Source organism: Acomys minous, assembly GCF_964271855.1.
Source record: "Acomys minous genome assembly, chromosome: 11".
Classification (NCBI taxonomy): domain Eukaryota; kingdom Metazoa; phylum Chordata; class Mammalia; order Rodentia; family Muridae; genus Acomys; species Acomys minous.
The window spans coordinates 83,967,719-83,994,539 of record NC_140492.1 but is presented as its reverse complement, the minus strand read 5'-3'; the positions used below and the strand labels follow the sequence as shown (position 1 = coordinate 83,994,539).

The 26,821-nt window shown below is 40.1% G+C and overlaps 2 long non-coding RNA genes across 2 annotated transcripts in view; both read right to left on the bottom strand.

The window, feature by feature from the left end:
• LOC311608524 overlaps positions 1–16,987 on the bottom strand; it is a 30,172-nt gene extending 13,185 nt beyond the window's left edge. Inside the window, exons 1-2 of the long non-coding RNA XR_014783003.1 lie at positions 16,887–16,987; positions 4,385–4,460 (exon numbers count right to left, since the gene is read on the bottom strand). This is a non-coding gene — a long non-coding RNA (uncharacterized lncRNA). The remainder of the gene's footprint in view (positions 1–4,384; positions 4,461–16,886) is intronic.
• LOC311609146 overlaps positions 1–26,821 on the bottom strand; it is a 1,107,741-nt gene that overhangs the window by 596,077 nt on the left and 484,843 nt on the right. The window lies entirely within an intron of this gene.

The following is a 26,821-nucleotide window of genomic DNA, read 5'->3' as shown; positions in this document are numbered from 1 at the left end:
TAATTTGTTAATTTCACCCCTGAGTTTGATTATTTCCAGACATCTACTCCTTTTGGGTGTTTCTGCTTCTTTTTTTTTTCTAGGGCTTCCAGTTGTGTCGTTAAGGTGCTTATGTGCGATGCTTCCAATTTCTTTTTAAAGGCACTTAGTGCTATGAATTTTCCTCTTAGCACTGCTTTCAATGTATCCCACAAATTTGAGTATGTTGTTCCTTCATTTTCATTGAATTTCAGAAACTCTTTGATTTCTTTCTTTATTTCTTCCCTGACCCAGGTGTCATTTAGCAGAGAGTTGTTTAGTTTCCACATACGTGTAGGCTTTTTGTTATTTCTGTTGTTGTTGAATTGCAGCCTAAGCCCATGGTGATCTGATAGGATACAAGGTATTATTTCAATCCTCTTGTATCTGTTGAGGCTTGCTTTGTGACCTACGATGTGATCAATTTTGGAGGAGGTTCCATGGGGTGCAGAGAAGAAGGTATATTCTTTCTTGTTTGGGTGAAAGGTTCTATAGATATCTGTTAGATCCATTTGACCCATGGCATTGGTTAATGATGTTATTTCTCAGCTTAAGTGAGAGTGTGGTGTTGAAGTCTCCCACTATTATTGTGTGGGGATCGATGTGTGGTTTAAGCCTTTTTAGCAGATCTTTTACAAATGTGGGTGCCCTTGTATTGGGAGCATAGATGTTCAGAGTTATGTCATCTTGGTTGATTTTACCTTTGATGAGTATGAAGTGTCCTTCCTCATCCCTTTTGATTAATTTCGGTTGAAAGTCTATTTTGTTCGACATTAAAAGGGCTACGCCTGCTTGCTTCTTGTGACCATTTGCTTGGAATTTTTTTTTCCAACCTTTTAACCTGAGGTAATGCCTATCGTTATGGGTGAGATGTGTTTCCTGAATGCAGAAGAATGTTGGATCATGTTTATGCACCCATTCAGTTAGTCTGTGTCTTTTTATTGGAGAATTGAGACCATTGATGCTGAGAAATATTAGTGACCAGTGACTTTTAAGAGCCTTAATTTTGATGTTGGTTCCAGTCGAGCATTTGTGTAGTTGTGCTTTTGCCATGGTATAGTTATCTATTTCCTGAGTAGTTTTGGTTGTAGGTTTACCCTTTGGGATGGAGTTTTCCTTCCAGTACCTTCTGTAAAGCTGGATTTGTGGATAGGTACTGTTTGAATTTGGTTTTGTCATGGAATATTTTGTTTTCTCCATCAATGGTTATTGATAGTTTTGCTGGGTAAAGTAGTCTGGCCTGGCATCTGTGGTCTCTTAGGGTTTGCAGGATCTCTGTCCAGGCCCTTCTGCTGAGAAGTCGGGTGTAATTCTGATAGGTTTGCCATTAAATGTTATTTGGCCATTTTCCCTTGCAGCTTTTAATATTTTTTCTTTGTTCTGTATGTTTTGATTATTATGTGACAGGCAGTTTTTCTTTTCTGGTCAATTCTATTGGGTGTTCTGTATGCCTCTTGTATGTTTATAGGCATCTCTTTCTTTAGATTAGGGAAATTTTCTTCTATGATTTTGTTGAGAATAGTTTCTGGGCCTTGGAGTCTGATATCTTCTCTTTCTTCAATGCCTATTATCCTCAGATTTCTTCTTTTCATGGTGTCCTTAATTTCTTGGATGTTTTGTGTCAGGAGTTTTCCAGATTTGGCATTTTCTTTAATGGTTGCTTCAAGATCTGTTATTGTATCTTCTAGACTTGAGATCCGTTCTTCCATCTCTTGGATTCTGTTAGAAAAGCTCAGCACTGTGTCATTCGCCTTCTTCTCTGAGGCGTTCTCATTTTTCTTCTGTCTGTGTGTTTATCATTGAATCCATTTTCATCTTCATATCTTGAACGGATTTTTTTTATTTCTTTCATCTGGTTGTTTACATTTTCCTGAAATTTTTCCAGTTCCACTCTATGTGCTTCTTTTATGTCACGCACCTGCTTGGCTGCGTCTTCCTGCATCTGATTTTGAATTTTATTTGTTTCCTCCGTTATCATCCTCATTACCAAGGATTTGAGGTCATTTTCTTGTGTTTCCATTGTATTTGAGTTCTCTGGGTTGTTTTCTTTGGGATAGCTGGGAACTGGAGACGCCATGTTGTTTTGGGGTTTTTTGCGTATGCTTTTACGCTGTCCTTTAGACATCTTGCCGTCTCTGTTTTTGTTGGGTAACTTCCAGAGTTGAGTGGAGGGAGTCTGATGATAGATTCACTTGTTTTCTCACGATTTCCATAGGCTGGAAGCCCTGATACTTCACTGGTGTGGATGGCAGGAGGTTATCCCTGTAGTTTTGGGCTCTCACCACCAGTGATCCTCAGCTCCCCTTTGCTGTGGGTCCTGCAATCGTTCTGGGTCTCTGAATGAGCGTTGGATCAGGCCAAGGTATCCACAACCTTTAGGGTCCCCTGCCAAGTCCAGCCAGGGATACTGGGCCCGAACCATGCGTCGAGCTCAGCTAGTTTCTCAGGGCCTGAACCGTCTGCCACAGCAGGAGAACTGTGAATGCACTGAGCAGGTGCCTAGGGTGGAAGTGAGCACTCCACCCAGCCTGTGTCACAGCAGGGAAACTGCGTCTGCGCTGAGCAAGCACCTAGGGTGGAAGTGAGTGCTCTGCCCAGCCTGCATCACAGCAGGAGAACTGTGGCTGCTCTGAGCTAGTGCCTAGGGTGGAACTGAGTGCTCCACCCAGCCTGAGTCACAGCAGGGGAGCTGTGGCTGCACTGAGCAAGCACCTCCGGTGGAACTGAGCGCTCCACCCAGTCTGTGTCACAACAGGAGAACTGCGGCTGCGCTGAGCTAGCGCCTCCAGTGGAACTGTTCACTCTGCCTCACCTGCATCACAGCAGGAGAACTGCGGCTGTGCTGAGCTGGTGCTTAGGGTGGAACTGAGCACTCCACCCAGCCTGTGTCACAGCAGGGGAGCTGTGGCTGCACTGAGCTAGTGCCTAGGGTGGAACTGAGCACTCTGCCCAGCCTGAGTCACCGCAGGGGAGCTGTGGCTGCACTGAGCTAGCTCCTCAGGCAGAATTGCTTGCTGAATTGAGACCGCATCTCCACAGCACTGTGCACTGAGCTGAATCCACGACTCTGGGGCTGAACTGTCCGCCTAGTCCAGTTTGGGTCTCAAGGCACCACGTGACCCAAATACTGCCCAGAGTCCCCTCTCCCACAGCAACTCCCACCGGCCACCACACCAATGGCCTCCACCGGAAGGCTCTGAGCTGCAAACCTCAGCCACCGCTGCTGGTGCCTCTGCTGCTGGTGCCTCTGCTGCTGCTGCTCTGATCTGAGAAAACCCACTCTCTTCCTGTGTGCTGGGGCACGCAGGTCCTCCACACCCTGGTCCCTCCGAACCGTGGAGCACTCCTGCTGCTGTGGTGTGGGGACCTTGGTGTTCCTGGCTCAGAAATCTGTGCAATTCCCTGAATTGTTCACTGGTGCTTCCAAACACGGTCCACACTGCACGCCGCCATCTACTACTTCAAGAGTCTTAAAGATCCTCCACACTAATATCCACCATGGCTGAACCAGTTTGTGAAGTAAGAAGTGTTTCTCTTACCCCACATCTTTGTCATCACTTTTAATCATTTAGGCTCTTTGTTTGTTTGTTTGTTTTAATCTTAGCCATTCTGACTAGAATAAGATGAACTCTAGAGTACTTTAATTTGCATTTTCCTTCTGGCTGAAGATGTTGAACATTTTCAAAGTGTTTCTCTGCCATTTATATTTATTTCATCTTTGAGAACTTGAGATCCATTTTTCAATTTTAACTAGGTAGTTTAATTGCTTTGAATTCTTTATATACACTAAATGTTAACCCACTGTCAGGGGTATATCTAGTGAAGTTTTGCAGTTTTCCCTCCATTTAATAGGCTGTCTCTTCTCTTAAATGATGATGTTCTTTGCTATACAAAAGAGGTTTGGAAGAGTTGTTCTTTGGGATTTTCTTTTCCTAGTTTTGGCTTTGGTTTTGGTTGTTGTTTTAGTTTTATGAGGTCTTGCTTTTTAAAAAATAAATGAATAAAAACCCTCTTTCAAAATGCCTGAACCATTTTTTACATTACCACAAGCTATATGCAAGAGACTCAGTGACTACACAACATTTGATGTGGTCTTTGTTTTTCTACTTTTCTGATTAGCATGTAGTGACAGTTTGTTATGGTTTTCACTTGTATTTCACTAATGGCTAGATGTGTTGAATATTTGTGTGTATTATTTAAAATCTACCCTCCCCAATGAAATATATTTGTGCTGTTTGTATATTTTCTGTTATTGTTTCATATTTGCATTTTTATTATTTTTTATGAATATCAAATGTACAGATGTTCAGTTTTTATTGAAAACAGATTATTAAATACAATATATTCTGATTACGATTTCTCTTACCTTACTCCTTCCAGATTCTTCCCACTTCCCCACTCACAAAATGTGCACACTTTCTCATTATGGTACAAACAGGTATCTAAAAAATAACAATAATAATAAAATAAAATTAGATAAACTAAAATCAAACTAGAATAGGGAAAAAACAGAAGAAAAGGAGCCAAAAACAAAAGCTCAAAAAGCACATGTAAATGCAGTGACACACACCATATACATTTCCATACACAGAAATCTAAAAAACACACACACAAACAAAACCAGAAACCATAACATATATGCAAACTACCTATAAGAAAAAAAAAAAAACCTGACGAGGCATTATCAGGTAAAGAACTTCCAGAAATACCATTGAGTTTGTTTTGTGTTGGCCATTACTGCTGGGCATGGCGCCTCACTGAAGAGTGGTTTGTAACCACCCCATGAGATTCCGTTGGAGAAAACTAAATTTCCATTTGTGATCAGTTGTCAACTAGAAATAGCTTCGGGTGATGGATAGGGGCTTGTATCTGCTTCCCCTTTGAGCACTGGGATCTCATCAGGTCTGGATCCATACAGCCTTGGCGCATGCTGCCTCAGTCTCTGAGTTCATATGCACGTCTGTCCTACTGTGATAGAAAGTCTGATGTCCAGGGCGGTCTTCATCCTCTCTGACTCTTAGAATCTTTTTGTCTCCAGTTCACAGGGTTGCTCTCGGCAGTGGCCCAAGCCTCATGGGGAGGGCTTTGATAGATACATCGCGTTTGGACTGGATGTTTCAGTCTTTCCTCCCTGTATACTGTTAAGCTTTGCATCTCTGTATTTAGTCTCATCTACTGCAGGAGGCAGCTTCCATAATGATGGCTGAGCAATACATAATGTATTTGCCTTGGGGGGGGGGGGTGAGTTATCTCAGTCAAGATGATTTTTTTTTCTAGCTCCATCCATTTCCTTGTGAATTGCATGATTTAATTTGTTTTACAGCTGAGTGATACTCCTTTGTGTAAATTTACTATATTTTCTTTACCCATTCATCCATTGATAGATATCTAGGCTGTTTCCAACTTCTGACTATTATAAACAGAAGAAAAGGGAACATGACTGAGCAAGTGCCTATGTAGTAGAATGTACGCTCCTTTGGGCATATGCGCAAGAGCAATACAACTAGATTGTGAGGTAGATTGATTCCTATCCTTCTGGGGAACCACCACACTGACTTCCTAAGTGGCTATCCAAGTGGGCACTCCCGCCAGTAATGGATGTGTTCCACTTACTTCACATGTTCCTCCGCAAGAATTGCTTTGTTCACGCATGGTCATGTGTGGTATTGCTCTTGTCCAGTCTGGCTAGTGTAAAATGAAACACCGAAGTACTTTTGATTTGTGTTTCCCCTGATGTCTAAGGATGTTGACCATTTTTAATTGCCTCTCAGTCATTTGCGTTACATCTTTTGCTAATTCTCTGTTTAAATCCATACCTCATTATTAATTTGGTCATTTGTTTTCTTAATGTCCAGGGGATTTTAGTTTTATATATATATGCCTTCTATCAGATGTGTAGCTGGTTAAAAAATAGAAAAAAAAACAACAAAATGTAAATGAGAAAGAACCAAAGAAACAAAGAGGTGATTGGTTGAGAAAGTCAGTAATATTGACAAACCCTTATTGAAATTAACTAAAAGGAAGAGAGAGAATATCCAATTTTTTTTTTAAAAAATTAGAAGTAAAAAAGGAGCATAACAATAGAAACCAATGAGATCTAGAAAATAATAAGAACATAATTGAAAACCTAAATTAAATGGATAATTTTCTTGGTACAGAAATATACCAAAGTTAAATCAAGATTGGATAAGCAGTTTAAAGAGACCTATATCCCTAGGTGAAATGGAAGCAGGGAAGCAATAATTCAAAACTTCTCAACCCCTGTCCCCCACCCCACCAAAAAAAAAATGTCTTTTTGTTGGAGAATTGAGGCTAAGGATGTTGAGAGCTATCCGTGAGCAGTGTTTTGTGCATTCTTGCTATGTTGTTGCTATGGCTCAGGATTATTTTCCCCCTTTTTTGACTGGATGATCTGAGATTATTTATTTTTTGTGTTTTCTGGGTTGTGGTTAACTGTTTTCCTTCTAGAACTTTCTGTAGAGCTGGAGATAAAGATAGATACTGCTTTAATGTGGTCTTCTTTTTTTTCTTTAATGTGGTCTTATCATGGCATATCTTTATCTATTGTGATTAAAAGTTTGTCTGGGCATAATAATCTCTTAGAGTTTGTAGAACACCTGTCCATGCTAATCTGCCTGTTAGTGTCTCCTTTGATATGTCAGTTGTTATTCTAGTATTAATATGTTATCCTAATATGTTAGTTCTTTCCCTTTGCAGCTTTAATATTCTTTATATTTTCTGTGTGTTTCACTTTTAATTATTATGTGCAGTGGGTAATTTTGTTTCTGTAGAATCAGTTTGGTGTTCTGTGTGCTTCTTGTGCCTTGATAAGCACCTATGGCATTACATTAGCAATCTTTTTTATGATTTTTTGAAAATATTTCTTTTGCCTTTCACCTGAGTTTCTTCACCTTCCTCTATTTCTATTATTCTCAGTTTGGGCCTTTTTATAAGTGTCCTAGATTTCCTGGATTTTTTGTGCCTAGATTATTTTTTATTTAATATTTTCTCTGGCTGGCTGAAGTATCCATTTCTTTTATTTTGTCTTTAATATCGGTAATTCTCTCTTCCATCTCTTGTATTCTGTTGGTGAGGCTTGCTTCTGAGTTCCCTGTATGAGTTGCCAAATTTTTCATTTCCAGTTTTACCTCAGTCTGCGTTTTTGCCCTGCTTTTGTGTTTTGACCAGTTTTTCTCATTTCACTCCATTGTTTGTGTGTTTTCATATTTCCTTAATGTATTTATTCACATCTTCTCTAATGCCCTTCAGCATATTCATAATATCTATTTTGAAGTCCTTGTCTTGAACTTGAGCCATACTGCATTTTTCTGGGTCTACTTACAGGATTGCTGGTATCTAGTGCCAAATATTTTGCTAACTGTTATTGATTATGATTTTATGCTGCTTTGTAGGCATCTGGGTTTGGAATCATTGTAGTCCTAGTTGCTGATCTCTCCTCTGCTGTGTGCACTTTCCGTTCCTAGGTGCTGCCCTCTCTGGACCTCAGGAGGAGGGGTGGCTGTGGGTTGCCTGGCAGGGATCCCCTGGTGGAACTCATTTATAGGTATCAGAGCAAGGAGACTGACAGAGTTTTTAATTTTAATGATGTTTAATATTTTTATGGATCATATTTATGGTGTAATATCCAGGAACTCCTTGTCAAGTCCAAGTTCACAAATATTATCTGTTATTTTATCATCCACATTTTATAGATTTAAAGCTCACATCTACATTTGATTAGTTGGTTTGGTTTGATCAGATGTGAGGTTCTTTCTTCCCCCATTTGTGGGTAAGCATTGAGCCAACACTATTTACTAAACGGGCTCTCCTCCCTTCACTGAAGAGATTTACACCATTGTCAAAGCACCTCCTGATCTTCAGATTCATATAAGAAATTTCTGAGATGTTTGTTGAATTGATTTTGAAGTCTGCCTCTCTTCCTGTACCATCTCATCTTCAGCTTTGAATACTGTGATAACAGCTCATATCACTTGCAATTGTTCCTCCCACCTCATTCTTCTTTCAAAACTGTTTTGAGTTGTAATGATACCTTTGCCTTCCTATACAGACATTATAAATTTTTACATATAGATAAGAAAAATGGAATTTGAGAAGAATTGTACAGAGTTTTATAGCAGGTGGAGAAGATGTTTTGCTGTGTTGACAATTCCAGTGCATGATACACTGTGCCTATTCCTTCCCACTAAACTGTTTGCCTATGTTTTGTGCCTTCTAGAACAAAAGTCTAAAATAATGTTCTGTGGTATTCATAAAGTGTTTATTTTTAAATAATGATTATAGATGCCATCATATTTATTTATTATATTTTTATGTGATCACTCGCAGGGCTTGGAAATATGACAGAGTTGTGTATTTTGATTTTCTTTCTTTCTATTCATGTGTGTGTGTGTGTGTGTGTGTGTGTGTGTGTTTTGTTTGTTTGATTGGTTTTGTTGTTTTTTTGTTCTTTTGTTTTTTGTTTTTTTTTTTTTTGATATCTTGAGACAGGGTTTCTCTGTGTAGCCTTGACTGTCCTGAACTTGAGGCAAGGCACCATTGTATAGAGATTGTAAGAAACGGAGGATACACCCCTGAAGGCTCACTAATATGGCTACCTAAGCGTTACCTGAAAAAGAAAGTCATCAAAAGATATGCTCAAGTGGATGGGGAAGATCTCATAAAACCTAAACCCTAGACAAACAACGTAGGCAACTAAAGAAAAGCCAAAATTCAGCTTATCCAAAGATTTTTTTAACTCTGTAATTTCCAACCCTCCACCTTTTTATATTCCCAAAATAAGTAAAGAGTTGATACTTCACAAAGCTGGCTCTCCATAGTGCCATTGAAAGCACTCCTAATCACAAAGAATATAAATGAATATTTCCACTTAACGTCTTATTACATAGTCACAATTCAGCTGAATGGATATTATATAATTATACCATTGATTTAGTACTTCTTTCAATTGACTAAAACAAGATCGGGGGCCCTGAAACATTTCATTTCTCTCTGTTCTACCCCAAGCTGTCCATGGACAGGGTGCGCACAGTAGGCATTCAAATCCTGACTTGTGAAACTGAATGGCATGGAAGTACCTTTGTTGAGCTGAAGTTCAAGTAGCACATAATGAATTGGATAACACGCAGTAATCATGTGTTATTGAAATTGTTAATGATTTACTTATTAGCTGCGGTACACTTCTGAAAAATATTTCTCTTTCCACTAAAGATTCCATGTTCAGCATTTGCTTGTCAGTAAAATTTTCACATCATTAATGTAACTTTTCATCACAGGCAGAATTGAATATTCATGCCCTACTCAAAGCAGTGTTATTCTGGCCTGGTGCTTTCTACCCCACCCCCACACTAGATAGTTAACCCATCGTTTATATGAAAATTTTATTACGAGTTTCCCATTTATAGATTCCTTTTCAGTCTGTTCTTTAGTATGAACTGAAAACTTGGTTTTAAAAAATGCATGAGATGGTTACGGAAGGCCAGGACATGACTTAGACTTATAAGTCAAAACAGCATACTTGCTTCACACATTGGTAACATTATTCTCTCTATATTTGCTGTCTTGCATTCTTGTTTTTGAATGTTCCTCTGGTATTTTTTCCTATTACATTAATGAAGGACTTCAAAACGAAAATGAAACTGGCCAGGGTAGGAACTTCCTGGGCGTGTGTTGTTCATGATAGACCACCATGATGTCACACTAAACTATTTCCCCACCTGATACATAGATTTGTACTTTAATCTTTTATTCAATTATGTTGTAGTAAATAGACCAGGAATTCTACTCTAGTATCTTTGGGGAAAGTAATGAAGTCTTTGCAATATGAGATTTTTATGACAGTTCGCTATTAATAAATTTTACTCAAAACGAGAAAAGACTGCCGAGGTTGGCTTGAAAATTATTGGATCTGCAGATTTGTGAGATGAATAAGTTGAGTTCTGCTACATCAAAAATATTTCCCATAATAATTTGTATGCTAAGTAGTTTATAATGATTTGGCCAGGAGCACAAGAAGCCGCCATTAATTCATACTGATAACCCAGAGCTGGTGTATTCCTTTACCAAGCAACTTATGAAAACAGGCCCAAATTACTGTCAGTGTTTAATACTAATTAGGTCCCTTGCCCTGTGGCTTTCCCCATGTAACTCTCTGATGGTAAATCAACCGTTAAATGACGAAGTGTGGCCTGAAAGGATAAGTGCACCACCGCCGAGTGATGCAGAAGGAGCTGGATTAACCGAATTCCATCAGTGCCTAGTTCTGCTTGCTGCTCGATTTCTGAGACCTTCCATCCTGGACTCTAGCATCCATCACGACATAAAGTATTTTAAAATAAGCACCTTCTAAATCGGTGTTAACTGTTGATTATCAAATTACCCCTCCTTACACCTTTACAGGAAAACAAAACTGTATCATTCGTTGCCAAAATAATAGAGTATTTTTAACCAAATAGTTCCCGTACAAGCCCCCCAAACACGTAGAGACTCAAATGCTACAAGCTAATCCATAGTGTCCCTTTTAGGTGTTTGTACCACTTCCGCTCTGTTCATTAGAGGTCCTCCTCAGTGGGTGATGCTGATTTGCAGCTCCTCCTACTTCCCAAAACCATTTTCCTGAAGGGCCAGGGCAAGCTTTGGCATCAACTCCTATATTTCACGGGCATTTCTTTCCTCTAAGTCAGCTCTTTCAAAGTTCTGGCAGGGTGTGCGCATGCGCACATGTGTGTGTTTTTCTGGAGGCCATGGTAGAAAGTTGCTTTCAAACACCATCGTGTGGAGTCAAATGGATAAAATTCAGTGAGACTTTTAAAATGCACCCCGCATCCTGTGACCTATGAGCCAGAGTCTGTCTCATTCTTGCTTTTGTGCCACGTTATTCATGGCTTCCAACTGTTTGTCTAGCTCAGTCTGAAGCTGGCCTCAGTAAAAGCAATGACTCTTAAACAAAAGAAAGGACCCAAGAGTGACTCCACCCTTCCATAAATTGGCTGAGAGACATGTAATCCCCAGCTTCACACAAAACATTTGAAGACTAGTTTTATTAATGCCGATTGTTCCAAAGGAAGATAAAATAATATCCAAATAGTCTTAGCATCTTTACAACTTCAGCAGCCATGCGGCCTACATTGGCCAATGAAAATCCTCCTAAGAGCCATTCCTGGGTGAAGGAGAGACACGGAAGTGATCATCCTCAGAGAGCTCGGCGCACCATGCACCGCATACTGAGCTGAGATGGGCTAGCTCTGGAGTCGGAAACGCTAGCAAAGGCTTAGCCGCACAGCCAAAAGAACAGAAGGCTAAGGGACCTTCTCCAACCTGCCCAGGTAAAGCAAACATAACTACCAATAACAGAAAAACGACCCAACATACACTTCAAATTACACCTCCAAGCCTGTAAAGCTTCCAGAAAGTCTTGGCTGTAAAGTAATGGGTTAATAGTTTACACTACCTGGGGGGAGGGGGAGGTGCGGGGGTGGGGGTGGGGGCTGGAAAAGCAAGAGGCCAAAATAACAGTGCCTTGAGTGAAGCATGAATATTCAGTTCCGCCTCTGATGAGAAGTCACATTAATGATGTGAGGATTTAACTGACAAGTAAATGCTGAAATGAAAAAATCCTCAATGGAAAGAGAAATATTTTTTTCAGAAATCGGTTGCAGATAATAAGCAAATTATTACCAACTGCAATAAAACATGATGATACACATGCGCGCGAACCCTTAATGTCTGACATTAGGTGCCGGTGAAAAATGGAGGCTTCAGAAGAGGAGAACCTTTCCCACTGCTCCTTTTATTTGTAAAGTGCCCACCTCTCCTAGAGAGTTCTTTCAACTACTAATGAAAGAAAAGCTGTTAGAGGGTTTTTAAGATAATCTTCATTGTTAATAGACTAAAGAAAAGTCGAGGCCTCTTTTTATCCTACTAGCAAATACTATTTCCTAAGCACTCTTTGATTTTCTTCTTAGATCTGACAATAAACACATTTATAATTGCAGGAAAACACCGGTAAAACTACTTAGCCCTTCATCACATTAGGCAAAGAGTGGAATTTATGTTATCTCATTTTAAATACAAAAGTGCCCAATTGCTACATTTGGCCAGTGAGTGTTACTGTTTTGTTCTCAAGGATAAAAACTAAAGAGAAACAAACCTCTCAAGGGTAACTTGCTTGCAGTGTTAATGTCATGATGCAAAAAATTTATTTGGGATCCACAGTGAGCTTTTCCTCTGGATGAACAGTCATGTATATGATTGGTTGGCCAGCTGGCTGGTGGTGGGAGTTTGGGAGGAAAGTAATAGCTTTCTCTTCCACTCAAGGTGCTATATTGGTCTCGGTGAGAGCAGGGAATCATTTTATCCGTAAGGATGAAGCGACAAAGATCTTGCTGATGAAGAATAAGCAGGAATGTGCAACAGAGCAAAGTACCTGATTTCTGTATGTCTAACTACTGAAATGGGATAGTAATAAAGTACAGTTCTGAAGATTTGGAACCTTAAACCGTAGGTAAGAATCATCCAGTGTTTCTGGCCTACAGCCCTTGAACACATTACTGAGCTCTCTCAACTTCTCAGTCAACTCCTTCCTCCCCAAATTCTTTCTGGCTTCTTGCCTTCCTATTTAGATGGCCTTACTGTAAACTGAGTCTTCCTTGAACTGCAGGTACCAGGAAACAATAACACCATCATCTCGTTTATGAGCACAAATGCTGTTTCTTACATTGAGAGCCACATCTCAGTTAGCTTGATGAAACAGAATGAATTAAACAGAGCCCAGGAGGCTTGCCAGAGGACCGACCAGTTCACAGATGATTCTTTGCATTAGGTTCAATGGCTCACTTTCTCGTCAATGAACAGCCTTGCTTATCTTATGAAAAGGCACATGATGGCCTTTTTACCACTGGTGTTCAGTGGTAGAGGTGCATGCTAGTGTCAATGCCCAGCACCACCAAAACAGCAACACATAGAGGAAGATGGTATGTTCCCCCAGGACGCACAGGGAAAGACGGGCTAAGCACAACAAAATGATTCAGTTCCTGTATTGGACCTCCAGGTAGCCCTAACATAGTTCTAATTTGAAATGTTAACTACCTGTCAGTTACCTTGGTATCAGAACGCAAACATTTATGCTGACCAGGCTGGGCTTGTGCAGTTATTCAACACAAATACATAATATGCATTTCTGCTCAAGAGAAGTTAGAGTTAAGAGTTTTTGCAAAATAGGAATAAAATGAGAGGGAAACCCAAGCGTAGTAGAAAGTCAAGGGCTGCAAACTCGAAGAGCCTTAATTCCAAAGAAAGGTCATTTGAAGCCGTGTCTTTTTGTTTTACTTTACATAAACTGATATTTCATTATACCAAAATATTTGAAGACTTGAAACTACAAATCAAATGATTAAAAAAAAATAATAACACAGCCCTAAATTGTTTAGTTTATAACCAGCATGTAGATCTGGCTCCCTTACTGCGTTTTTTTATCTTCCTAAATCATATCACATAGGGAGTTATACAAAGAGTTATCACAGACTTTCAAATTAAAGACATGTATGCTCTGAAAGCTGGAATGGCGGCTTAGTTTTCAAGAGCACTAACTGCTCTTCAGGGGGCCTGGGTTCAATTCCTAGTACCCATTCGTAGGCTCACAATTACCTATAACTGCAGTTCCAGGGGAACTGATGCCCTCTTCTGGCTTCTGCAGGCACCGCAGACACATCTTGCACAGACAGACAGAAAGGCAAGCAAAACCTCCAAAAACATAAAATAAAGGCAAAAAGGAGAAATGTCTATGCTCTATATGTAAATACTATATTACAAACAAGAGGGCATCTCGTTATTATTGTTTCTAATATGCTTGTGGGGAAATAAAATGAATGCATGGATTTTTTAAAATAAAAGTTCTAGAAGTCCTTAATATATAAAGGGAGAAAAAAAACAAGCAATGTACTTCAGAGCAATTATGGGAGAAGATTTTAAACTTCATTCCAGTAAACAAGTCCTGTGCTTTATTCTAGTGATGGTGTAGGATGATAAATGAGGAGAACCAGACCAGAAGGAGCAAGCCACCGGAGGAGAGACGGGAAGTCCAAGACAGGGAAGAGTCCTCAGAAGCTCTCACCATCACTCTGAGGCCCACTAAGTGCCAATGCTTAGACACGGGTGAATTCCTTCAATGATAGCTAACTGGGAAAATATAATTTTTAAATTTCACCTGAACTGTTGAAGTATTGTGAGGCCAGTAAAATAGTTGAGAATTAACACTTGCTCTTTTTATAAAAAACAATATTATATAGGGCACAATGGGCGTGATTTTGACCATGTCTTATATAGTGTAGGATAGTTTTCTTGTGTATTTTATAGTAACTCGTCACATTTTAATTAATAAATTTACAGGTTGGGTTAGTCTATCCTGACTCCATGGCCTTATGCTGGTTAGTTTTTTTATCAGCTTTACACAAGCTAAGGTGATCTCAGAAAAGGGAATCTGAACAGAAACTACAACAATGGCTCCATCAGACTGGCCTATAGGCAAGGCTGTGAACCGTTTTGTTGACTAATGTGAGTGGCACAGTCCTTTGCAGACAGGCCACCCTTGGGTAGGGTAGGAAACCAGGCTGAGCAAGCCATAGAGAACAGCATTCCTCCATCCACGGTCTCCACTTCAGCTTCAGTTGCTAGGACCCGACCTGGAGTTCCTGCCTTGGCCTCCCTTCATGATGGGCATAGGCTGTAAGGCAAAAATAAATCCCTTCCTCCCCAAGTTGCTTTGGGCCATGATATTATCACAACTGGCGCTAGAAAACCAACAAAGACGCCCCTATCAGCTATGTCCCACGCCCCACACCCCTGCTTCAAAACCAGCTATGCGTCTTTTAAGTTCCATCTCAAAGCACCAAGACTTGGGGTAACATGAACTTTTATTTTAATTTGACTTTCATGACTTTCTATGTACACTATACTTCCTGCCGAGTAGCTGGAACATTAAAACCATAAGCCTGGCCTGTAACACCGCGGGCTGCCCTTTGGTTGACCGTCTGCACCAGTGAAAGGCACTGTTGTCAAGACATGCCCCCTTGCCCCGAGCTACCATTGCATGCCAGAGCATTTCCAAGGGTGAGGCTATTATATATTGCCACAGCTACTGTATTCAGGCACTTGAGTCATATTTTGGCTCAAAGCCTAATAGAAGACACAGCCAATACTGAATTCAGATGAATTTATCCTTCAATGTTTCTAAAGAATACTTTTATAACCGGGACCTAGATGCAATAAGTATCAATGTAATTGACAGTTATAATATCAAATAGCAGAACACATAGCATTTGGTTTAAGTAATGCATTAGAAGAAAGGGGGCCCTATGTACAGTCAGTTTCTTTTAACTTGCCATTGATTTTTCTTCCAGATTCTTATGTATTGTCTACTGGCAAAAATTTGACCACTGTACATAGACATGTCTATAATTAGGAATGTGGTAATACACATAAAATTTAAGTATTTAAAAGAAATGTAATTTTTCTGATAAAACATTACCATGCCTCCAAATGCAAGAAACCAAAACATTTTAAAATAAAAGTGAACAATTAACTGTGGTATGTCGAGAGAAATCAACTGTGCTGTGTGCCTCACACATTACCATTTCTAAAGAAAAGGGATGTAATGCTTAAGCATTCCCCAATCCAGAGTGCTGCAACATTTCAGGCAGCTACACAAATCTGTATGTGTACTCTAAACACAAATTGAAGAAATTGGTCTCTAAGCATTTGCTTCTCACAGACTTCTCACAGGCAGCTGCTAACTTGCTGTGCTACCTTGGAATTCGTTTCAAGTCTCTGGTCTGCTATCTCATTTATACACTCACTTTCACAACTTTTGGGTGGTAAAAGGGGCCCTGTAGAGATGATTCCAAAAAAAAAAGTCCAATTTTGCTTACATTATATATTCAGGTGCCACAGTGGACCGCCGTGGAAAGATGGGTTGGCGAGCCTTGATAGCTGGAAACAAAGCTGAAATGGAAATTGTGTGTATACTGCGCCAACGCACACTAAACCCGAAGTCCCTTCATCACAAGGGGCTCCCAGATAGATTGCTTCAGTTTGAAATTCTCACTGGATCAACCTATCATTTCCTTTTTTAAAGTTTTTCTGTTTGCTTTGTGTTTTGGTGGTGGTGGTGGTGGTGATGATGATGATGATGATGATGATGATGATGATGACGACGACGACATCTTTAATGAATCAAAAACTCGAATATGCATGAATTTTGTATCTATTGGTGAGAGGTCAAATCCATCCTCATCTTTTTCTGTGAAAACACAAGGATTCTCTTTACTCTGCCTGGACTTATTCACTTCATAAAATTGCTGGGGTTAACAACACAATACCTGGTGTATCAGTTAGAAAGAGGAAGTGGCTTACACTGGGTTGTGAGTTTCAGAGAATACCTCCGTTTGGCTGGCATCCAAGAACTCTGTAACTCTTCAGGCAGTGACACATGTTGGTGGGATTTGCCCTGGTAGCTCTGTCTTCTTGAAACGTCATCTCTGCGTCACTCTATGTGAATGTTTGCATGTTCTCATAATTAAATGCATGATCACAAATGTGGCTCACGCGTGTCATTCTCATTCTGTCTTCTCCTCCTCTGTCTTTCCATGCGTCCATGCAGGATTGATCTGGAAAGTCTCGGTCATTCTTCTTCCATTAGGAAGAACGTTTATCTTAGTGTAAAACACTGGCAAGAGCTATCACTCATACCCCGGTGGTAGGAAGCTCACTTTCTCATGTACAGGTTGCCTGTGTGTAATTTTCAACAGCCACAGGAAACATCATTCTAAAAACTCCTAGCAATTTTGATTACCTACCCAACATTTATGCCATCCATCTCTCATGGAGCCGTGCTGTTCGGATTTGACAAGCCTTCTTTCTCACGTGGGCCAGCAACTCTCCGTATCACCTGGGAACTCACAAGAAAAAAAAAACAAAAAAACATAAAAATGAGCTCCTTCCAACTGAGTCAGAATTACAGGTGACCGCTGTCCCTTGTCACATAATGTTCAGGCTTTCACGTAGTGCAGTGATAAGCCTGTCTCACACAAAAGTCAGTTTTAGATGTGCAAAATCGTAAGCTTATTCGACCCGTGATACTTGGCATTTGTGGATTCTGATTATCAACATCCCTCAAAGCTTATATCAAATAGATATCGGGAGTCAAAGAAGCCTGGCTGCCCCTGAAGCATCTTAAAATGGTGGCAGTAAAGCCTGAGCATAAATCTCACACTGATCGTGGTTTGTCTGGATGCAGGAAATAGTGCTTCAGATGTGAGATTTCTTCAGATTGGGAACAATTGACTAGAAGACTTACCTCACTGAATACCACTCATATGAACAGCAGAGCTCCAAACCCAGTGTGGTTTGGTTTGGCTTGCTTTGGTTTGGTGTGGTGTGGTTTAGATTGACTTGGTTGGGTTTGGTTTTGGTTTGGTTTTAGTTTGGTTTGGTTTGGTTTGGTGTAGTGTGGTGTGATATGGTGTGGTTTGGTTTGAATTGGCTTGGTTTGGTTTGGTGTGGTTTGGATTGGTTTTGGTTTGGATTCGTTTTGGTTTGATTTGGTTTGGTTTGGTGTGGTGTGGGTTGGTTTGGTTTGGTTGAGTTTGGTTTGGTGTGGTGTGGTGTGGTGTGGTGTGGTTTGGTTTTGTTTGGTTTTAGTTTAGTGTGGTGTGGTTTGGTTTGGTTTGGCTTGGCTTGGTTTGGTTTTGTTTGTTTGGTTTGGTTTTCCTTGTACCATGAGGTTCAGTTGTACCATGAGCCCTCAGTGTAAAACATGAAAGCAGATCCTGTGACCCACACTGCCCTCTAAAGGTCACCTTGGCCTTTTAGAAAGCTAAGTCAGTATAATTGTTTGGCATAGATGGGAAACTATGGCCACAAGATCAGTCAAGGAATGATTTATATGTTTTAAAAGGGTAAAGGAAAGCCAGAAAGACTTCTGGGGAGAAGTTAGCTTAAGAAGTGCTAGGACAATTTCTCACTGCCTGGGCAATATTTGCACTGCTGAGTTCACGCAGTATATTGACTGTGACATATGTAAAGATACTAAAGGCTTAAATTTTCCGGGAGAAAGATTGGAAGGTAAATTGTGGCTAACTGTAGCCTATTTGAGCTCTTGGCACATTGTCCATACCTAGAACCTTAATTGATTTCCGCATTGATAGTGGAAAATAGAAAACGGCCTTGTGCATTCAGGGAGAGGTGCAGTCACAGAAGAGAGATGAGAATGCCTTAAAATTAGAGCACGGACTCAGTCTTGGCATAGAAGCAATCAGAAAGTATTGGAAGATGTAGGGTCCGTTAGTTTTTTTTGGGGGGGGTTGGTATTATGAGTTTTTTATTTTTAGAAATGATGTTTCACAAACATGACTCTTGAATATGTTATGACTAAGGATTGCACCAACAGGAGTGTTCACAGGAAAGGGAGAAAGCTCAGCAGCTTCAACCCTAGATAAAGAACTACAGGCCGCTAAGGAATATTGAGAGTGGGAGAAATAGTCCTCCTTATCGAGAAAGACACCAACTAGTTAGTTATCCAGTGCCAAACGGTCAACCCTGAAAAGAACAGAAAAAAGTCAGTTTTAAAAACAGTAAGTTCTAGGGAAAGAAGTGGAACCTGATTTCTGTAATTAACATACGATTAGATTTAAATGGCTAATTTTAACAAAAAAATACTATAAAGAAAATGAATAAAGTTTTTATCACTCAAAGGGGTAAAAGGAATAACTAGCAACTGTCTGTGGGAATCTGTGATAGAGATCTCCAGTGTGAAGATAAAAAACAGCAATCTGAAAGGTGTTCAAAGAATCACAAAAGTAGAGACTCTCAAGAAAATGTGCATGAACAAAGTGAAAATAGGAAGGTTTTTCTAAGTAATCAAAATTACACTTGAGCTGAAAACTATAAAAATTGAGAATAAAGTTCACTAGAATATTCATAGATTTGATCCATCAGAAGAAAGAATCAATGAATACAAGGTAAATCACGGGAAACTAACACAACTGCAAAAAAGAAAGAAAAAGGATTAAACAAACGTCAAGAGAAACAAGAGACCTGTGTGGCAACAAATAAATACATCGCAGGAATCACAGATCAGATAAAGAACATAGAATATTTGAAAGTTACTAAAAATCCCATAAACACAATGAAAAACTTGAATACGAACGTAATTACCCAAGAAGTTCAATGACTCCAAGTAATAGGAATTCAAAGTGTCCAACAGCAAGACAAGTCATAATCAAAGACAAGAGTTAAAATGATAAGGGCAAACAGAGGATGGGGTAAGCAGTTAGAAGTGAGGCTATTCCAAGCAGAACACTGGCCTGACATAAAGACAGTGATATGGACCAATGAAATAGAATAGATACCCCCAAAATTAGCCTCCATAGCCTCCTAAGAGCATTCAAAGGGGGAAGCCAGTATTTCAAAACATGGTGTCAGAAAAGCTAGATATCTAAATAGAAGAGAGAGAAGTCTGATGCTAATGAATACTATACTAACTTCTGGATAATTGAAAAAAATCATTGCAAAATGGATCAGAGAACTAACGGTGATGGGTAGAACTTTCAGAATTCTTAGAAGGTAATGTGTGAGATAGGAATCTTCACAACAGTAAATTTCAAAGTAATGTTTTTCTAACTAGCATCAAAGGCACAAGAAATGGACAAACCGGGCTCCATACAGAATTTTAATTTGTATATCAAATAATAGTATCAACAGAGTAGAAAGTAACCCAGTAAACAGAAGAAAAATGTATAAATTATACTAAAGTATTAATGTGCAAAAATACACAGGTAACACCTGAAACAGTGACAACATAAAGGCAAGCAACCTAATTTTGAATTGAGGTACGGGTCCCTAAGAGTGTAACTCAGAAAAAAAGATGTGTGTGTGTGTGTGTGTGTGTGTATCAGAATAATGATGCTTGTTTAGTGTGCACAGGGCCCAATGTTCAACTTCCAGTCAGCAAAAAACAATAAAAAAAAATGAGACAAGACTTTAATGTATATTTTTGAAAGAAGAAATACATGTGGTCAATAACCATATTAAAACCTGTCATCAATAATCATTAGAAATATGCAGATCAAAACAATGATGGCAAACCAATTCACCCCAAGCCAAACCTACTATTACAAAAGACTAAAAAGAGCAAAGAGCATTGATCACCAAGGGTGTCAGGGACATGACAGAGTTGTAACCCTTAAATTGACTTAAAGGACACTGTAAATGGTATAGACCCTGTAAAATTACAGCATGGCAGTTTCTCAAAAAAAAAAAACAGTTCTATTTCCAGATATAAAAGGAAACTTTAAAAGTAGGGCCGTGTCTTTGGAGTTAGGAGTGGCTCCTTCTGCTTCTTCTTTGCTTATTTCTTCTTTAACATGGAGAACATTGGTGGTAGATTTGCTTTGAAAGCCTAGCAGAGTTCTGCTGTAAAGACATCTGACTTGGCCTTTTTATTAGTCAGAAGACTCATTTTCACCTTTTCCATCTACTTCCCTGTTATTTTTGCGAACACACATTCACAGCATCAACTTCACAACACTTAAACCCTGGAATCAAGTCGTGCCCACAGACAGGTGAACAGGCATACACAAACTTCGGTAGATACATTTAATGGAATATTACTTGGCCTTAGAAGCAATGGAGGGTATGACAAATGCTGTAAGTCGAGAACATTCTACCGAGGAAAGCTGGTCACAAAAATGAAACAAAACGCTGTATAGAACCACTTGAGTGAGGTGCCTAAAATAGTAAAAAATCAGAGAGACAGAAGGCAGGATGACATTTCTCAGGGGCTGAAGGTATTTGGGGAATGGAAATGTTATTTAATGGGTAGAGAGTTTCAGCTTGGGAAAATGAATAGTCATGAACATAGTAGTGATAATCTCATATTTTATCTCAGATTTTCTTTGCAGCAGAGGAGAGACCGTCTTAATGTAGCTCAGGCTGGCCTGGAGCTCATTATACCCTATTGCCAGGCTGGTCCACAGGTTGGTAGTTCTCCTGGCTTAACCATCCAAGTCCTAGGATTACATGCATGAGCCACCGTGGCCAGCCCTGGTAATATGTTTTGAATATATTAAGATGGTAAATCCTGGGGTCTGGAAAGATAATGCATCAGTTAAGAGCCCTGGCTGTTCTCCCAGAGGACCTGAGTTCACTCACATGGTGGCTCACAATAGTTTGTAAAAAAAAAAAAAATAGTCCCAGGGGGTCCAGAGTGGCGCTCCTCTGGCCGCTGTGGGCACAAAATGCATGTGGTGTGCAGACATACATGCATGTAAAACATCCATGATGATAAAATAAGATGGAAAAAAAGACAAGTTTTATGATGGGATGTGATGCTTAGCACTGTTACAGAAGGGTAGAAGATGCAGGAAGCAGAGGAGCAGGAGGCAGCAGCAGAGGGAGGAGGAGGAGGAGGACCAGGAAGAGGATGGATGGGAGGAGCACGACAACTAGGAGGCTCACAAATCCAAAGGATCTATTGCCTTTTTCCTGACCAGAGCTGGTCGAAGGGCACAAATAAGTGTGGAGAATTGTCCAAGCCCTTCCCAGGCACTAAATGACAGTGTTTATCACCACTCCCTTACTAAATTCTTCTCTCTCTAAGGTTGTAGGACACTACCAATAAAGCCACCTGCCAAACATGCTAGCATTGTTTAAGGTCATGTTTTCTTACCCAAACTTCTTACTCCAGAAGCTTACATTGTACTGTGTAATAGGTCCGAACAAAAGTCCTCGTACTTAGCTACTTAGGCTCCAATCCCGAGCTACCATTCACTAACTGTGAGACCATGGCCAAGATAACTAACCTTCTACATTTCATTTCTCTATAATGAGTTGAGGATAATATTAGCAGTGTGTACTGTATTGGGTTAACATGATGGTGAGAGATAAAGTGTTCCTAATAGCCTCTAATACATGAGTAAAAACAAATTAGTACATATTATCATTTTCTATCTCCTATCATTCTAAGATGTTCAAAAAAGAGCATTATGATGGGCAGATCTGGGCCCAGGGGTCCTACTCAAACTATGGCACCAGCCAAGGACAATACATGCAGTAAACTTCAAACCCCTACCCAGATCTAGCCAATGGACAGGATGTTCTTCACAGTTGAGTGGAGAGTGGGGTCTGACTTTCACATGAACTCTGGTTCCTCATATTTGACCACGTCCCCTGGATGGGGAGGCCTGGTGGCACTCAGAGGAAGGATAGCAGGCTACCAAGAAGAGACTTAATACGCTATGAGCATATACAGGGGGAGGAAGTCCCCCTCAATCACAGTCATAGGGGAAGGGAGTAAGGGGAAAATGGAAGAGAGGGAGGAATGGGAGGATAGAAGGGACTGGGATAACAATTGAGATGTAATATGAATATATTAATAAAATATATTTTAAAAAATAAAAAAATTTAAAAAAATCAATCAAGATTTACAGGCATACAAGATAGATATGTGTGTGAGCAAGATCACCTGTAATGCTTTGAGGAATTAAGAAACATATTTTTCTCATCTACAAACCTCCAGAAACTGCTCAAGGGCTCCCATGCTCGGGATTTTGAGCCCATTCTTCTTGGTTGCTGAATATTTGGGGTTGGTGACAAGTACATAAAGTATGAATACTGGGACGGGACCAAGAAGAGAGACTGAAAAGATACCTGAAGATATAGCTATTCTGTTTCTCCTGTGCTAGTTTAAATGCTAACCAGACATTCTGCGAGCAAGAAATATCCCTGGGCACATTCCTTTGGACCTTTTAAACTTCCCTTTTCCTTTCGTGCTGGCTTTATTTTTAGATGGGTATCAAACAGGAAATTCTAGTCCACTAAGAAATGGTGAACCTCTTTAGTAAAAATCAGAGGGAGAAGCCCTTTGGGAAATCAATAGTGGACCAGGCCAAGGAAGGATGAACAGGCAAAAGGACCACAGAAGGCCTCATCTTGTTTTTACTTTCCCTTCAAAAGCTAAAACTAGTGGCTCACATGTACCTAGGGCACATTTTCAAAAAACAACAACAAAAGACACGTTAATTCAATCACAGTTTCAAATCAAAACATCAGCAAGGCCTACAGAGCACGTATAAGCCACAAAACTATTCTAATGCCTCAGTACCGGATGGATGAGGGTGTTTAAGGTGCGGAAGGGAGAGCAATGGTCACCACTTACTGCTGAGTGTTGCCAAATTTGCTTTAAGTACCTCACGTACTGGAAGCACACACTGCGAATTACCTTTCTTGCGTTGTGGATAGGAAGTGGAGGTTTTTCTTCCTTTCCTGTTTATATTACGTATCGATCACTGAATAATCAAATCTCCCTCTTCTGCCCCATATGAAATTGATTCTGGGTTGTGCTTTATCACACTTTGTACCCTTTGGATTTGACACTGAGATGTCATAGTGTGACTGTTCTGATGAGTTTTTTTTTTCTTCTTTTTAGTCTAAATGTACTATCAGTGTCTGTTTTTAAACAGAATTGCATGCTGCTTACTGTATGGTGATGTAGGTTAAAAACAGCTATTAGACAAAACAAAAAACAAAAAACAAAAATAGTCTCAGGCTAAGCAAAGTCACTACCACAATGAAAATAGCAGCAGTGACAGTAACCACAAACTCATACAATTTCACCACATGATGTTTCAACAACACAGAACGTCTTCTTGTATTGAGTTTAACGTAAAGCTGGACCAGCCACCACCATTTTGCCAGTTATTTTAAGACTCTTGGTGACAACATGTATTAAGCTGATTTTAAGCCAGGGGATAAACTGCGGACTTCATTTTACAGATTAATGTTAATTAAACTCCTTAATACTTAATTCTTAGTTTAGGTAATACAGAAATGGACTCTGTTGACACATAATAGCATAGAAAATTGTTCTGAGTTCACATTATCACTGACATACTCACAGAAAATTTAAACAGTCTAGAAATTATACAGTTTTATAAAAGTGAGTGTCATGGTGTAACACTACAAAGGGATTTATTTAAGTTTTACTTTGTTGACAATCATCAAACAGTTTGCACTTTCAGTTCGTCTTCATTGTTACATCTAACTATGTTTCCCTAAGTAGTATTTATTAAGAGAAAGCCCTTAGAGTACAAAAAGATAAAAGCATCTAAATGTAACTCGTCTCTACCCCAGACATCAGCATGGAGGACATTATTACCAATAGTTTATTTTAGCATGTACAAGCTTTTTAATACAATGGAGGGTGTGTGTGTGTGTGTGTGTGTGTGTGTGTGTGTGTGTGTGTGTGTGTGATAAATTGGAGAATTTCTATACTTTAACATTTTCTTAGTATTCATCAACGAATTTCTGTCTGGTCATAGGGTCATAGCTACCACACAAACTTTTCATTGCAGTGAGAACATCCTACAATCTGCCCACCTTAACACAAGCACGGTGGTTACATCCAGCCATGCCACTTGCTGTCTTCCTCTTGTGTCAGTGTGTGTTAAAGAAAAGAGTACTTGTTCAGACATGTAGGAGAAACACTTGTGCAGAGGTTCACTTGAAGGTTTCGGTGGAATACTACGTCTCACGAAATGGGGTAAGCAACGCGTTTTCTTACAGGGGACCGACCATCCTCTGGGTCTGTTATTCCAAATAACACACTTGGGGAGCTGTTGTTGGGCTGCAGAATCTAGTTTAATCATTCTAGCAGCCCTGTCGGGAAGGCTGTATTATGCTCATTTTACAAATTAACGAAGCTAAAGACAGAGAAAGTTTAAGTGACTTTCCTAAAGTCACCAGCTGGTAAGTGACAGAATTGGCATCAGTCCCCAAATCTCTCCCCTTCTCCCTGCGCCCCGCGGAAGCTCATCAGCCTTCAGCATCACTAACACTCCACAGTATTAAGGAATGTTCCTGTCTCTAACTGAAGAGGCTGGGCTTTAAAATATTTTGACAGTGCCGTTCTGAATGTCAGAAGGGCCAAGAGCATGCTACATGGAAAAGTGCAACAGAATTCCAGAGAAGGAAAAGACAGTGGCAGAGGGAGGCTGGAAACAGCCTTCGTGTGTCGCATTCACGCACCCCTGTGCTGAATGTCACGTCTTTCTGACCTCTCTCTCTCTGTGTTGCTTCTTCAGGTCATCGCTAAATCTTCCTTCCAATTTCCTTCTTCCTCTGATGTTTGTGTTAGTTGAAAAATTGGGACTCTAGATGAGAGAAGCATGGGAGAATAGCAAAGTAGAAGGATCCAGAGGGTCCTAGAAACCTACACATAGAACATTATGATAGGCAGATTTGGGGACAGGGGTCCCGCTCAAACTAAGGCACCAGCCAAGGACAATACAGGTGGTAAACTTTAAACCCCTACCCAGATCTAGCCAATGGACAGAACATTCTCCACAGTAGAGTGGAGAGTGGGGTCTGACTTTCTCACGTACTCTGGTGCCTCACCTTTGACCATGTCCCCTGGAGGGGGAGACCTGGTGGCACTCAGAGGAAGGACAGCAGGTTACCAAGAAGAGACTTGATACCCTATGAGCATATACAGGGGGAGGAAATCCCCCTCAGTCACAGTCATAGGGGAGGGGAATAAGGGGAAAATGGGAGGGAGGGAGGAATGGGAGGATACAAGGGATGGGATAACCATTGAGATGTAACAAGAATAAATTAATTTAAAAAATTTTTTTAAAAAAGAAAAATTAAACCTTCTACAGAACCACGCCTCCTCCTCATGATTCTCACAGCTCTGAACTTTCCTAGCAATGACACCTACATAATCTTTTTTGACAATATCTCTAACATTGAAAACCCCAGAAATATTTTTGGAGGAATCCTACACTGAAACATATTTTTTGGAATAAATATCGATCCTTTTTAGCTTTCGCTTCCAGAATGGAAAAAGAAGGGATGATAAATTGAAACCCCTTTTAGAACCGCGTTTCTTCCTTCGGCCTCAGATGATGATGACATGGTGGACCATCAGGAAGTGGATAAAAGGAAGTGTGAGGCAGATGCTGCTCTCAAACCTCTCTCAATGAGTGGGGAAGGGAGGAGGAAGGGAGGAGACAGGAGGAGGTGAGGGGTGGATGAGCAGGAGCAGCTGAATGGAAAGTACCAGCGCTCTCCACAGCTTCCCAGTTCACTATCAGGACCTACCTTAGCTGTAGTTTCCCATGTGACCATGTTCAGATAGCCCCAGGCATTGCACTGTTCTTGGGACAGTTGCTTTCACTTGCACCCTGACTGTGAACAGTTGTACTTACTTCTCGACTGTTTTGATTTCTAATCACACCATCCCCTTTTTGCTAGCTACCTCTGATCTCTCAGCTTCAGTAGAAAGGGTGCCGTTCTTTGAGCTGGTCAGCTTCTCACTCAAGGAAGATGAACTGTTTTCTTCTAGTGAATTCTGATAGCAACATGCCTTAACATAGCATCTGTTGTGTACTACCCTGCTTGGAGTTTTTTTTTTAACCTAAGACTAAAGTCCTGTCCACTCTTGCCAGCTCTCAGAACAAGCATGTTAACTGACGGAACCAACTTATAGCTCATGCATTATTAAAATACTAACTAAATCCTATGTCTCTGATAGTTTAGGTCTATTTTTATATATTAGAAGAAAATGTTTTAAACATCTGTTTTTCTTTATCAAAATCACATTCATCCTTTACAACTTTCATAGAACAGATTTAGAACATATCCTAATAATTAGAGCAAACACCTCTTACACCTCTGTTGATTTTATTTATTCTGCCTCACTGGTTGTCCCAAATAGTACTTACGATAGCAGCAG